The following is a 13,995-nucleotide window of genomic DNA, read 5'->3' on the forward strand; positions in this document are numbered from 1 at the left end:
AGCAGCAAGGTGAGGGAGTAAGAGGAAGTGGAGAGCAACATGAGAGACTCAGAAAAGGTGCTGTGAAATTTTTTTTCTCCTGCCATGGGCCAGGGCTAACAGGATTGCAGGGAGAAGTTCAGCAGGAGCAGGGGTAGGGGTGGGTGGGTGGTGGGAGAGGTGACAGCAAGCTTCGAGAAAAGCCTGAGATGGGGAGAGGAGCAAATGTGAGAGGGAATCCAGGATACTGGTGCTGTCTAGAAAGGAAAGGACCTAGACAGATGTCCATGTTCCTGACCAGTCCTTGTCCTGCTTTGAAGGGTATTTAAATCTCAGCAAAAGAAGAGGTGTCTCATAATGAGAGCACTTGCTTGGGAGCTCCTATGTTCTGGCTTCATAGCAGTGACATGGATAGTTACTTCTATCTTCACGAAAGCTTCAAGGATCCTGATGAGGGAGAAGACGGTTTTTATCCCTGGCACCTCTGAGACATTCGCTGTAGTCAGCAGGGCTGGACAGTACCGGGGATGCTGCTGCCTAAATCTGGGGCTGTGAGAGGGAGTTAGAGCTCAGCAGGGAGCTTCCTGTTGATCCTGTTAGGCTTGAGAAACAAACGCTGCCGGGCCCTGCTTTGTGAGATCAGCTGTGCCAAGGAGGCCTCAGAGTTGAGCCCTGACCAGGCCTTGTGTGATGGTTGGCAGCTGTAACGAAATTGGGCCCCACCAACACAGCTGCCCAAATCCTCATGCTGCTTAATAACCAGCTGCTGCAGCCTGTGCAGGGAAGTAGCTCTTTGGCACAGCACTGGTGCATACGGCAGAACCTCCTGCCTGCAGTTGCAGTGAGAAAAAAGAGGCTGTTTTTCTTGAGAGATTTAACTCACTGAGCAATTATTCATTTCAGTGGCTTTACTGCAAAGCTTGCTTTGTTTCTGCTCAGGTTTTAGCTGAGAGAAATGTGAATAATTTACAGCTGAGAGTTTTGGGGTTATTTGTATTTGATCTCTCATTTTCCTCTTCCTTTCTCTCCCACCCCATTGCAGTCATATATCTTTTAACTTAAATCCTCTTTTCTTTTGTTGGAATGATCTTGCTTTCATTGGGAGAAATAGCTGCTACTTTGGGTGGAATTTGTCTCTTTTAACTATAGTTACCTGAAGGCAGTGGGAGAAAGAAGCACCAGCCTCCACATTAATCCTGTCTCTGCAGTCTCCACTGAGCTTCTGACTCCAGCATCAGTGTTATTCTCTTCATAGATGTGTAGATGAGGTCCTTCAACCTGTAGACCTTGAGAAGACCTAGAAGGAAGATGCAGATGCATGGTAAACTGCATTACAGAAGAGCCTCAGCCCTGTTCTCAGTCTAGGCAATGCCAGGAGAGAGAGGAATGGGGACAGCAGATTTTCTCATTTTCCCCAGAGGATGCAGTGAGATAAGGAGCAGCATTTTTCTGACCTGTTGGGTAACTGTCCTCCTCTCTACTCCTTTCCATGCTAAATGGGGCAGGCCTGCCTGCTTCCATCATCAGCGTGTCCCCTTCAGCAGCAGGGTAGTAGGGATGGCAGCCAACACGAGCTCCCTCGAGCAGGGAGCATGCTGTTGAAAACTGGGTAGTATGAGTGCTGTCTGCTAGGCACAGCTGTGTCTGCTCATGGGACTGTTATGGGCAAAGTACTTGCTTAAACATGGCGACAGAGGGCTGTGCTGTTCAGGTCCCAGCACAGTAAACTTACTTCAAGCTAGTGTGAGAGGAAGGCTCCCGACCTCCAAAAGCAGGTAAATTATTTGCTGAGAAGGATCAGTCATTGTTTCTAATGAGACCCTAGGAAGTAGACTGGATTGTTGTCTGCAGCTGTTCAGCCCAGCCGTGCACACCGTTGTCTGAGTGCCAGCTCTCAGGATCTCTGCATGTGCAGAGCTCAGCACCTTCTTTCTGGTGATGTATGGAATTAAACTCTATAACTTGAAAGTTATAAAGTAGGTATGTTTATTGCGCGCAGATGCACGGGGGATCGCTCCACCACAAGCCTGCATGCCCGAAGTGAAGACCCATCTCACATTTATACAATAAAACAAATGAATATTCAATTAACACATATACATATTCATTACCTAAACCTGCCTGCTCTTGCTTGGTATGTTAATTAGCTTATCAGTCCTTTGCCTGGAATGTGGTGGTCTTGCAGGTTTGCAGGTGATTCTTGTCCTTGTGACCATCCTGTCTTCTCCAGCAAGGAGACTTAGCGCTCCCTCTAGATAACATTGGAATGTCTCTCATCCTTTTCTCATCCTTTTTATAAATAGCCCCTTTGTTAGAGGAAGAAGAGTAGGCGTTTCCTCAAAGCTGTGTGACTATGTGACCAGACACCACACCCATGACCAGTCACCATACCCACATTCCTTGAGCAGACATATACAATCACAATCGATGTCCATTGCCCCTATTTCACACTATTTCTCCATATCACTGGCTACACACTGCTGTGCCCTGGCTGCTTATTCACACTCCAGGAGTAGTTGTATACTCAGACTGCAGTATGTACTGTCCTTGCTGTAATGTACCTTGTGCATCTTTGGGATGAAAAATGCTAGGTAAACGTAAGCCTTGTTCCTTGCTCGCTGTAGTCTTGTCACTACGTGAATGTAGGTTGTGCAGACAGTCCTATCAGGAAATGTTTAGGTTTTGGCCACAAGTTTTGAGCTTTTAATCAGCCTCTGAGTACAGATATGCAGTGGCAAATGATTAAATTACTCCTGCTTATCAGCTGAACCAGAGGAAGTGACCCCATAGATTTCACTTTAACTGCAAGCCAAACTGCATTAGCTTGTTCCAGTGATTAATTTGTCTTCTTGGTCAAAAGTTGGCATTTCATTGCTTGTGTGATGGTTCACTTCAGCAGCCTCTGGGATCAGAATCTCTTGCATATAAATGTGAGAGTGATAATGAAAGCTCTTTACTTTCAGCTTATCAGTGTTTTATCTACCCCAAAACATTTGCATTCCTTCCCCAAACATAGAGCTACAAATGCTGAGTGCCTTTTTTTGGGGTCTGGTATGTCTGTTCCTTCAGGATATGTCCATGCAGGTATGTCTCAGACTGAGTTCACCCTCATCCTAACCCAAAACCGTGAATGTTGCCAGTTTGCTGGAGCATTGCAGCTCAGCCCAAGTGGCTGCCTTAGGTCTTGGGTTTTGTCCTTATTGAACGCAGCTGGATGTATTTTATAAAAAGTTTTTGGTCAGGACATACAATTTTCAACATTTGCAGTAAAGCAAGTTTTTACTTGCTGTAAGAAGTATAAACCCCTATCACATTTCTTAATATTTTTTTACACTGTACTACGTTGATTTGACTGTTCCTATGTGTTTGCTTTTAATATTAAATGTTCCTCTGACAAAATGCACTTAGCTATAGCTATCAGTTATCTTCCTACCAGGTATTTATTGGGAAATAGCTATAGCTATCAGCTGTCTTACTACTGGCTATTTAGCAGGAAATTTGCTCCCAAGACTTGGGATTTGAAACTTGGTGACAGGTACATCCTGACCCAAGTGTTTGCTAGCAGTTGCAAGGAAAACAGCTTGTTACTTCTGCAGACCTCTGGGAACCACAGATGCTGGAGTCGATTTGAAAACAAAATTAAGCAAAATGTATCTTCTAGCAAGTTTCAGGGTCATCTTCTTTGTTACTAAGTTGCAAAGGAAGATATAAGCAATACAAACCATGTGTCTGACCTACTTGCAGTCTCTCCCAGGTCCTCACCCAGAGTTCCTTTCACTCCTTTCAAGGGTGGAGGTCTTGAAAGAGCTCACTTTTTACCTCTTCAGCAACACCTTCTTTCCCTGACTCATTTTGGCCTGCTGGCCACTCCAGTTATACCTGGAGGTTATCTAAATGCTGCTGCATGCAAATGGATATTCAAAGTGCTTCTGTAGGACAACCTTCCCTCTGTCTCTACTACTTAAGGAAGACTTATTGCCTGGTTGCTTTGACCTCTCCTTGTCTGTGAGAATGCACATAAAACAATGGTAATTTGCCTGGAAATGATTCACATCAATACAAAAATATCCTTCAATATGGGTATTTCCCTCTTTAGATTTATCCTTCTGCTTAGGAAGTAAATTGATATAGCTTTATGACTCCATCCTATAACATAAAAAATTTTTATTTGCTTTATAAGACCTTGCAAATCACAAACTGAATACATTTTATGACACAACAAGCTATGTCCCAGTGTTTTTCAGAGCCTGGAAATACAGATATGACTGACTTTGCATGTTTTGATCATAAGCTTTCGGTCTGGGGAACTCAAGCTATCAGTTTTAATAATATGTTCTTTCAGCAAAATGAAAACACTTGACTTTATCATGGAATATACTGATATTTGCCTGTTTGGAGAAGTTTGTTCTGTGAAATGTCTAAATCTGGACTGTTGTTTTTCAGTTGAAATTAAATTATTCTAAAGGTCAGAATTTCCCAAGGAATGTAAATGAAATGATGCAGTGGACTCAAGTCTTTATGCTTCTGAGAAATCTGATAGGAAATATTTGACCTAGAACACTGAAAAGGCTGTCTTGATAACCTGAAAAAGTTCAGTTTCCAGTTAAAAAGTTGACATAAGTCATGCTTTTCTTCCACACCTCAGTGCTGATAAATATTATTTTTCTTACATATAAGCTCTTCAGTGTCTTCCTTATCCATGCCAAAGAAATCTTAATTTTCCTTCAGGTAAGAGAACAAGAAGCACATATTTCAGTTCTGACTTTGAGCTTGGTTTAAGCTCCAGAATAGAGCTGGGACTGGAAGTTTTTTACTAATTTTGATGTGAGAGTTGAAAATAGGAATGAATCTGTTGCCTGGGATGAAACAGTCCCATTAAGAGCTTCTTCCTAGGTAGTTTAATTAAAAGATTAGCTTATAGATTGCACTGATATATTATAGAGCAATTTGCTATAGCGTATTTAAACTCATGGCTGGAAGTTAATAGACATTGCCCATAAAATATCTAAAGACAATTTGTGGACAGAAATGTTGCTCTGTGACAGAAGTTCATGCTTCCCAAGACTACCCTTGGTGTTACCTGTCAACCCCGTAAGAGATAATCAGGAAGGAAGAGGCAAAAGCTGTGCAAGGGAGGGATTCAGCACCTGAGCATGGCTGCTTACATAGAAATCAAGCCTCCAGGACTGCTCTGGCAGCTTCCCCAGCTTGGCCCGGTTTGCTGCAGTTGTTTGTATGCTGCACAAGAGCTGTATGAGCAGCACAGAATCACAGAATTGTGCAAGTTGGAAAAGACCTTTAAGATCATCAAGTCCAACTGACGTACGGAATTAAACTCTCTAACTCAAAAGTTATAAAGTAGGTATGTTTATTGCGTGCAGATGCACAGGGGATCGCTCCACCACAAGCCTGCATGCCCCAACATTTATACAATGAAACAAATGAATATTCAATTAACACATATACATATTCATTACCTAAACCTGCCTACTCTTGCTTGGTATGTTAATTAGCTTATCAGTCCTTTGCCTGGAATGTGGTGGTCTTGCAAGTTGGCAGCTAATTCATGTCCTTGTCGATCATCTGCATCATCTGGTTTTCTTTAGTGAGGAGATCTCTAGATAACATTGGAATGTTTCTCATCCTTTTTATAAATAGCCCCTTTGTTAGAGGAAGAAGAGTAGGTATTTCCTTAAAACTATATGGTTATGTGACCAATCACCATACCTACACTCCTTGAGCAGACATATACAATCACAATCGATGTCCATTGTCCCTTTTTTGCACTATTTCTCCATATCACAACCATGTCCCCAAGTGTCACATCTACACCTCTTTCAAATACCTCCAGGGATGGTGACTCAACTGCCTCCCTGGGCAGCCTGTTCCGGTGCCTGACAACCCTTCTGGTGAAGAAATTTTTCCTAATGTTCAATCTAAACCTCCCCTGGCACAACTTGAGGCCATTTCCTCTTGTCCTATCACTATGCACAGAGCCTGCGTGCCGTTGGGAAGGAGCAACACTGTTCGGTGTTCCCTTCACTACCCTTAATTCCAGATCCTTATGTCTGATCCAGTTGGATTTGTCTCATCTGATAAGCTGGTTTCTGGTTTTCATCTTGCTAGCGAAACTCTTCTTTGGAAGTGTCTACTTAAACCACAGAAGGAAAGTACTGAATAGAAAATGGAAGCAGCATTTATTTGAAATATTTGGGTTAGCTTGAAAAATGAATGTGCACTCACCTGTCTACGAACCGTAACAATAAAGTGTGGCACTGCAGCAGGCTGGATTGTACAGAGCTTATGTAGAGTGGCACTGACCTTCAGTCCTCAGTCTGGTGTGCAGAAATTAATGCCATTACCCTAAGGGCTACAGAGGCCGTTCTTGCCCTCATTCCTTCTCGCTTCCCCTCCTACTCTCCTTTACCCCAATGGATTGGAGAGGATGGGTAAGGAGGTTAGAAATGAGATTTTCATATGTTCATAAACATTTAGGAAAGGAAAAGAGCAGAAAACAGATGCAAGAACAAGTTCCTGGAAATGCTCTGGGACACAGAGAGGCAGGAGCAGCACAAGAGAAAGCTGGATTCTCACCCAGAAAAGAAGGGGCTGTTGGAGGTGAAGATGGAGGACAGCTGGGGTGAGAATGAGCACGATTCTTGCAAGGGGGAGAAGGAAGAACAGTGGAATAATGGTAATTGTCAATGAGATCTCATCAGAAGCAGATCCAGGGGGGGAGAAACTAAGGAGAGGGATAGGCATTTTTCAGCCAACCTGGATTAGAAAAGCATAAGCCATGTCAAATAAATGGAATTTACTCTTAAAACAGAGAAAAGCCTTTTGGATAGTAGAAAAGCAGACATCACGGGAAGCAGCGTACTTAAGTGCAAGAAATATGGTATTTTCATAAGCCTGTTAGAGAAATCTAGTCTAGATGAAACTACAGTAGGGTGGGCCAAAGGAGGCTGGAAGAGTTAATTGAGTCAGGTTTCATTAGGAGTTGTCCTGTGTCCAGTTCTGCGCAGTACTTCCATTAACTATCTGAACCGTGTGATAGTGGATGCATTTGTTACATTTTTCAGAAGGCTGGGAGGCACACGGTGTGTATCATCTTGACAAATAACATGCTGGGGAATGGTTTTGTTAGAATACAAATATACTGCAACTACTGCTAAAACGAAATAGCCAGCAGTCATCACGGGAACAAATGTGTATTTAGGAATACAGATTTGGGATAGGATGTGAGAGCAGCTGAATTTTCAACACATATTGGTGTAAAGAAAAGCTCAGGAGGGATGTATTACAATCCTTCAGTCATATGAAAAACTGGTTTAAAGGGGTTCTCCACACCACCAAAGGTTCGTTTCAAAATTGAGAAGAGTTCAAGCAACCCCAAGAGAACTGACCATTTCAGAGATGCAAGCTGAAAAGAGCTTGCAACAAATCTTAAACAGGAAAAGATGAATGCTGCAGTGGGCACACTGTGCATAGGCACGGTCCAGCAGCTGTAAGCCTGATGGGAAGAGAGGACTGTTAACACCTAGCATTTCTAGGCAATGACAACAGTTAAGGCAACTGCTGGGGTTATATCTCAACCAAGCATCATGGCTTAAGTTTCAAGGATGCGAGAGTCTTCCTACACCTCAGGGTAGAGACCCCAATACCAAGAGAAACTGTGTCAGAGGAACAGCATCTCTGGGCAGAGACTAATGTAATTTGACTGCTGGTTACAGCTACAGAAATGCTGGTTTAGCAAGCAATATATCAACTGCATTACCACGCCATACGCCAGTTCCACTGCTTTCTAGTCACCTAATAGTGTATCCTGTAGTTAATGGAGATCAAACTGTTCTGTGTCAAAAGTTCAGTTTGTAACACTTTCTTGCATAAATCACCTTCCTTATTCTGCATTCCTTAAACGTAATTCTTGCTGCATATCATGGCCTAACTAATCTAAGAAGACTTTTGTAGTCTTCTTGTGGTCTTCGATGAATAAAATCTTTTCTCCATGCCCTTGCTACTTAGAACAACCTGTAGTAAAATGAAAATGCAGCAAGAGTCAGCTTAAACAGTAGTGAAAACTTTCTAATTCTCTGAGTAGTGGTGCACTGAAAGGGATTACTTGATGAATTTTCTCATCATTAAAATGGCAAATCTGTTTTGCCCTTAATGTCTTTCTGCAGAGACAGGCAGCTGGCTTCCAGTTCAGTTTAGTGCAGGCTGTCAGAAGTTGTAAACATACATTACTCTCTCCACTGGAGACTATTGTTTGTTACTTGTTTCTATCTATTTTTGAAAAAGCCATCCAGGCTAAGAGGGTCCATTGTTTGTATAGTGGAGCAATTATGCTAATAATAACGTAGAGTTGTGCTTTATTTTAATATTAATTTTAGTGACTTGGATACGACAGCAATTTGAATGTATGAATGAGTAAAAGAGGCAAAATGTTTATAGAAGTACATAAAACTAATGTTACACACTCCATTTTACAAGTAGCTTGAAATGGGTTTTTAATAAGCATTTAAAATGATGTATTCATGCCAGTATAAAATGTCATATCTCATCTTAGGAAAAGTGATTTTAAAGAGTTCTTGTAATTAACTATTTATTTATTATTAAATCATTTACAATGGTATATTATCGGAAGTGTTGAATGCTTTTGTATTGGAGAGCCTGCCCACTCTTCTTAGGGGTGGTTATTCTTTATTGTGTGCTGTGGCTGTGCTAAGACAGAACCCTTTGGAGGACTGTGCATTCCCTGTGCTGGCAGTTCATATTCTTCCTTTGCTTCTTGTTAGTTTCTAGTGCCTTTCTTTAGGGTGAAACCTACTGATTGTGCTCACAGGTCCTTGCCTCGCCATGCTGTTGTCTCTCATGAAACACTGAGATGGTGGGGTATTCTTATTTTAGTAAGACCTAAAAATGATGATGTTTTCCAAACCTTGCATCAGATTCTTTTCTCTGGTAGGTCCAAAACAGGTTTAAACTCATGGATCAAATTCAGATAGTAGGGTGGTTGTTGCCATTCATTTAAAACTTGAAAGAAGATAGGCCTAGAAGAGGTCTCTAGAGGTCATTTTATCTTATCTATTTTTTTCCTGAATTCGTATTATCTCTACCCAAAGCATGTCTATATTGTTAAACACCAGTGGTAGTGATTCCACAGCCTTCCCAAGCAATGTGTGCTAGTGCTGTTCTATCCTCAGCACTGGATTGAATGTTTGATTTCAGTGCTGAAGCTAAACCTCCTTACGCCAGACCTTGGTCAGCCTTTTCAGACTCTTGGGATGGGAGCACCAGAGGTGCTGCAAAAGCTTTTCAGAGCTGTGCTCTGCATGGTATTTAGTGGCTGGCTAGGATTAAACCACAACATCTTGTCACTTTGAGGAATTAAAGTCCTGTTAGCAGCTGGCACAAGCATAGCGCTGGTGCTTGCTAGGAGGGTCTGAGCAGCAGTCATCACAGCCGCAGCTGTGCGAACATACCCCCAAGGATTCCAAACAAGATGAGCTAGAGTAGGGGTTTGACTTTCCAGCTCTGTTTCCACTTGGAAGGGGATTGAATTTGTTTCATGTCCATCTCTTTGTGTTTTGTACTCACAAAATAAGCACAATAAACGTAAGAGAAGGCTCAGAGCTAGGGCTTTAGGGACACACCGAGGAGGATGAAAAGCTTCTTGGACAGGTGATTTTGGCTTCTCATAATACTTATGTTCTTATGTCCCTTTGCTATGCTTAGAGCATGTGGGGTTTATTCATTCATTTATCTATCTATCTATCTATCTATCTATCTATCTATCTATCTATCTAATCTATCTAATTAATTAATTATGGATTCCTACTGGCACAACATAAACTCCTAGTGAGTAATATCTTTTGGTGCTTGGCACTTCTAATGAGTAATATCCTTTGGTGCTTGGAGGTCTAGTCAGTCCTTAAGTTTAGACCTTGGCTAGAGTGGGGATTTCCATCAGAGGGAAAGCTGAGCTGTGCAGACTGTTCCCTGCCATCGAGGGTCACATCCTTAGCTGCTATACCCACAACAGTTGCTACCAGCTCTACAAATGGAGTTGTACTTCCACATCCCTGACACGGGAGGGACAGCAGGCATAGAATATGTAAGGTAGTCAAGAGATGGACATACTGGCCCATCTGCTGACTTTACCATCACTCCTTGCACCTGGTGAGGGTTGTTCAATGTGTTCTTGCCATCGCCTCTTCACATGTCTTGCCTGACTTGCAAAGAAACCTTTCTAATTCTAATGATCAGTCTTTCTGCTTTTGAGGCTTTCTAACTAAATTGCACCATCTAGGGTTAGCAAGAGAACTGCAGAGCTGTATCTACAACTGATTTTGGAGGAAACAAAAGGAAAGCAGATGCAAGAAACCTGCCTGGAAAAAAAAATAGTGCTGGGAACTAAGGGACTGGAGGTTAAGGTAGTCTTTTGCATCTGGAGATTCAAGGCCAAGTAGCTATAAATGCTGGGGCAAACTGGGAACCAGTATTAGGTTTAACTGATCACAAGGGCTGTGCCTGATCTCTGCAATAACTAAACCAATTAGGTAGATGCAGCATTCCCTTACTTGCTTCTGCAGTTTCTCCTTGCCCTTTAGGTTTTCCAGTCTGCAGCGCTCCTTCTGTGGCACCCACATCAGCAAAGCCCTCCAATCTCATTTGCACTGCCAGGCGTGGGATGCAAAACTGAGCATCTTCTACCGAGAGCACAGTCCCTTGTGTGTGCACGTTACTCCTCTTTTCCTTACACACTGCAGCAAGGAGCAAGGAAACGAACCTGCAGGTGCTTGGTGAGAAGGCTTGTCCTTCCTGGTGTTTGTGTTGGATGAAATATTTTGTTTAATCAGCAGAATCTCCAGTTGGAGCATCTCCTGTCATGCTGGCAGGCTGCTTTGATCTGCAGGCAAGGTTGATGGGAACTGATCTAAGCTGAGCTGGCAGACACCAGCTCTGGCTGATACATCCTGTCTTTCCCCAGTCTGAGCCAGAGGGAAATGGGAGCCAAAGGCACCAAGTGCTCTGAGGTCACAGGGCTGAACTCCATAGGAGAAGGTTCAGACAAAAAGTGAGACATATCACTTCAGCCTGCATGTTTCTTTTTCTTTCTTTCCCCCCTCCCCAAGATCTTTGTGTCAATCTGTTAGTAGGAACTAAGAAGCTGCACCTCCTAGATCCCTGCTGCTGTCTCAGTCAGAGCTGCACCATATCCTTGGAGAAAGGGAAGGAATCTCCTGCAGGTTTCTGGGCACTGTGCTCTGCTCTAGGATTGATACCTGCTTTCCCACTCGCACATGTAGCTGATTAAACATCTTTTAAAACAAGGATTTAAATATGCATCTCCTTGTAGTGCATGCACTGACAGTAATATATGTGATTTCCAACTGAGGAAACATTTTAACATCCCTGAAGTGATGGAGATCTCTGGGGTGAGAGTATGTTCTTCTAAGTTCACCATCCTGTCTGAATTCAGCTCTTCCTGCCTCAGTGTTTGAACTAACCCCCCCCCCCCCCCCCCCCCCAAAAAAAAAGTTTCTTCTATGGGGGAGGAAAGGGAGTGATAAAACCTTTCAGCCTTTTCATGGACAACAGAGAGAAACAGGCACTTTTATGGCAAGATTTGCTTCATACCAAAATGTCCGAATTAAGCAGTTTATCTGTCTGTCTCCCTCCATTGACTGAGATTAGGCTTTGGCTGACTTTAAATACCTGCAGCGCTTGTATCTGTCTCAGATCAAGTCAGGTGAGATGAATCTAGTCCACTATCTTCTTGCTTTCCTGTGGCTTGTAACACGTAAATGAAGCAGGCTATTTTATTAAACCTAACAAAATGGAGACGGTAGAAAACCAGTATAATCAAGAAAGGAGCTGGATCAGGTGGAGCCAAGTGCCTGCAACATTTCCCATGTCAGTTTCCAGGCAAATCTATGCAGAGGGGCAATGGACCAGAAGGCCAGTAAAATAAACGCCAAACCTATGAAGCAGCTGGGAAAAGGAAATAGAGCCAGCTAAATGGGACATGTTTGTCCTTGGCTGTGCTAGGAGGATCATTACTTTGCATCCATGTGATCTCACTTAGGCAGTTCTCTGTCAAAATGCCACGGAAAAGGAAGGCAGTGGCCTGTTTCTTGCAGAGTTCTCAAAGTAATTTTTAAAGCATCCTCTGGGACGTCCCCAGCTTGGAGATGTCCCTTCAGCTGCCCCTCCGTTACAAGAACAGGGCTGCCAGCCTCCTTGGGAAGACTAGGATGGATGGATGGATGGAGAAAGGGAGAGGAGTGGAAAACACACTCAAATGTATTTGCTCTGGTCAGCTACTGAACACGCAGAGGCAGTAATGAATTAAAGAAACTCAGTTAGTTCTTTGAAAAAATTATGAGCAGTCCCAGTCTTGATTCTTGCCTTTCAATCTTCTGTAAATTATTCACTGTATTGGAAAGAAGACCCTCACACCCAAGTTAATCAGCTGTGATCTAAGAGTTTTTAATAAGCTCAACAGCACACACCTATCTTTCACTCTCCCGCTGTGCATAACTGCTGACAACTGATTAGCATCTGACATGCAGGCACTAATCACAAGAGGGCTGCAGTAATTGATCAAACCAGGAGCTGGGCTGTCAGTGCTCTGGAGACCCCAGAGCACACATGCAACAACCTCTGGGCTGTTCAGTGGTAGAAAGATGTACTGGCTGAGCTGCATTTTAAGGATATTTGTCTATCTTTTTTTTTCCACCTCTGCTTTTGCTGTTTCCTCTCTGCCACCTTTGCAGCAAATTTGGCCAGTTCCAGATGAATATGACTGCAGAATAGAGACATAAAGATGATTACATTCCTGCAACTGTAGCAGTAAGTGAGCAGGAGGCGGAGACCTTGTACATGGTGCAGTTGTGGGAAGAGCTGCTCTGTGCTTGTTTCCTGTAAGAAAACATAGAGTCTAACCTTTATCCGGTACAGCGAACAGGGGAGAGAAGGCATCAATCACAGCTTACTCCTGTTTGATAGCAAAATCAAAGGACCACACAGCTGTGGAAACCAGGCTGCACTGCATGACGTTTTTAAAAAAAAAATATTTTGCACTGAACAGCTGAATTTTTCACATAATGAAGAATTGCCATTCTGCTTGTAAACTTGGTATTTTGTGACGGAAAATGGAAAATATCAGTTCTGTGGGTTTGGACTTCAAAGTCATCTACTATAGGAAACATGGAGAAGCAAATGAAGTTACCACCTGGCGACAGCAATGTCTTGGTCAAAGACTGTTCCAGTATCTGTGGTTTCTTGAACAGTATCTTGTATGTTGTGAGAGAACAGTATCTGTTCTCACAGTTTTGGTAATGAGGAGCCAGGGAGGGCCACGGTCTCTGAGTTCAAAATAAATCCAGAGGCTCCTGAGTCCGAGACTGCTTCTCCCACTGGAGTTGCAGAGCCCAACAATCTGTTTTGCACAAAATGACCTATCAATCCCAACAGGCAGCATTTCCCGGCACCTGCACAGCGTGGCAGTTTCTGAACAGTGTTTACTCTTCCAGCAGCCCTTGGGGGTCCAGTAATTTATCTATTTCTGTGCAGCACGTACATGACCTTTAATACAGAGCAGAAGCAGAAAAGATCTTTGTGGTTCTGCTAATAGAAATCGCCCTGTATTGCACATATTTGTCAAGCTACCAATGAAGAACATTGCTTCTGGACGTGTGTCTGGTGTGGGGCTAAAATGCTGGCTTTTTGGCCCAGGAAACCTTCATCTTGCATATGCCTTATCAGCCTCCCATGTTACTGTGCCCATTGTGCATGCCCCATAACGGGAGTCACTCCAGGAGATACAACCCTCAAAGGGGTGTAGGGAAAACCTCTTCCTTTTGGAGAAGCCTTGTGTTACTGCCTCTCCACTGTTCTTTAGTGTGAGGTGTGAAACTGGGGTGGCATCTGGAGATGCTCCGAACTAGACAATAAAATCCCTCCATTCATTAGCTAGCAAAATGCAAGCTTGACAGCCTTAAAGGATAT

The 13,995-nt window shown here is 43.1% G+C and overlaps 1 protein-coding gene across 2 annotated transcripts in view; it reads left to right on the plus strand.

Annotated features, from left to right (window-relative positions):
- Positions 1-13,995, plus strand: part of ASIC2 (acid sensing ion channel subunit 2) — a 509,634-nt gene that overhangs the window by 181,583 nt on the left and 314,056 nt on the right. The window lies entirely within an intron of this gene.

This window comes from Falco biarmicus, chromosome 17 (genome assembly GCF_023638135.1).
Source record: "Falco biarmicus isolate bFalBia1 chromosome 17, bFalBia1.pri, whole genome shotgun sequence".
NCBI lineage: Eukaryota > Metazoa > Chordata > Aves > Falconiformes > Falconidae > Falco > Falco biarmicus.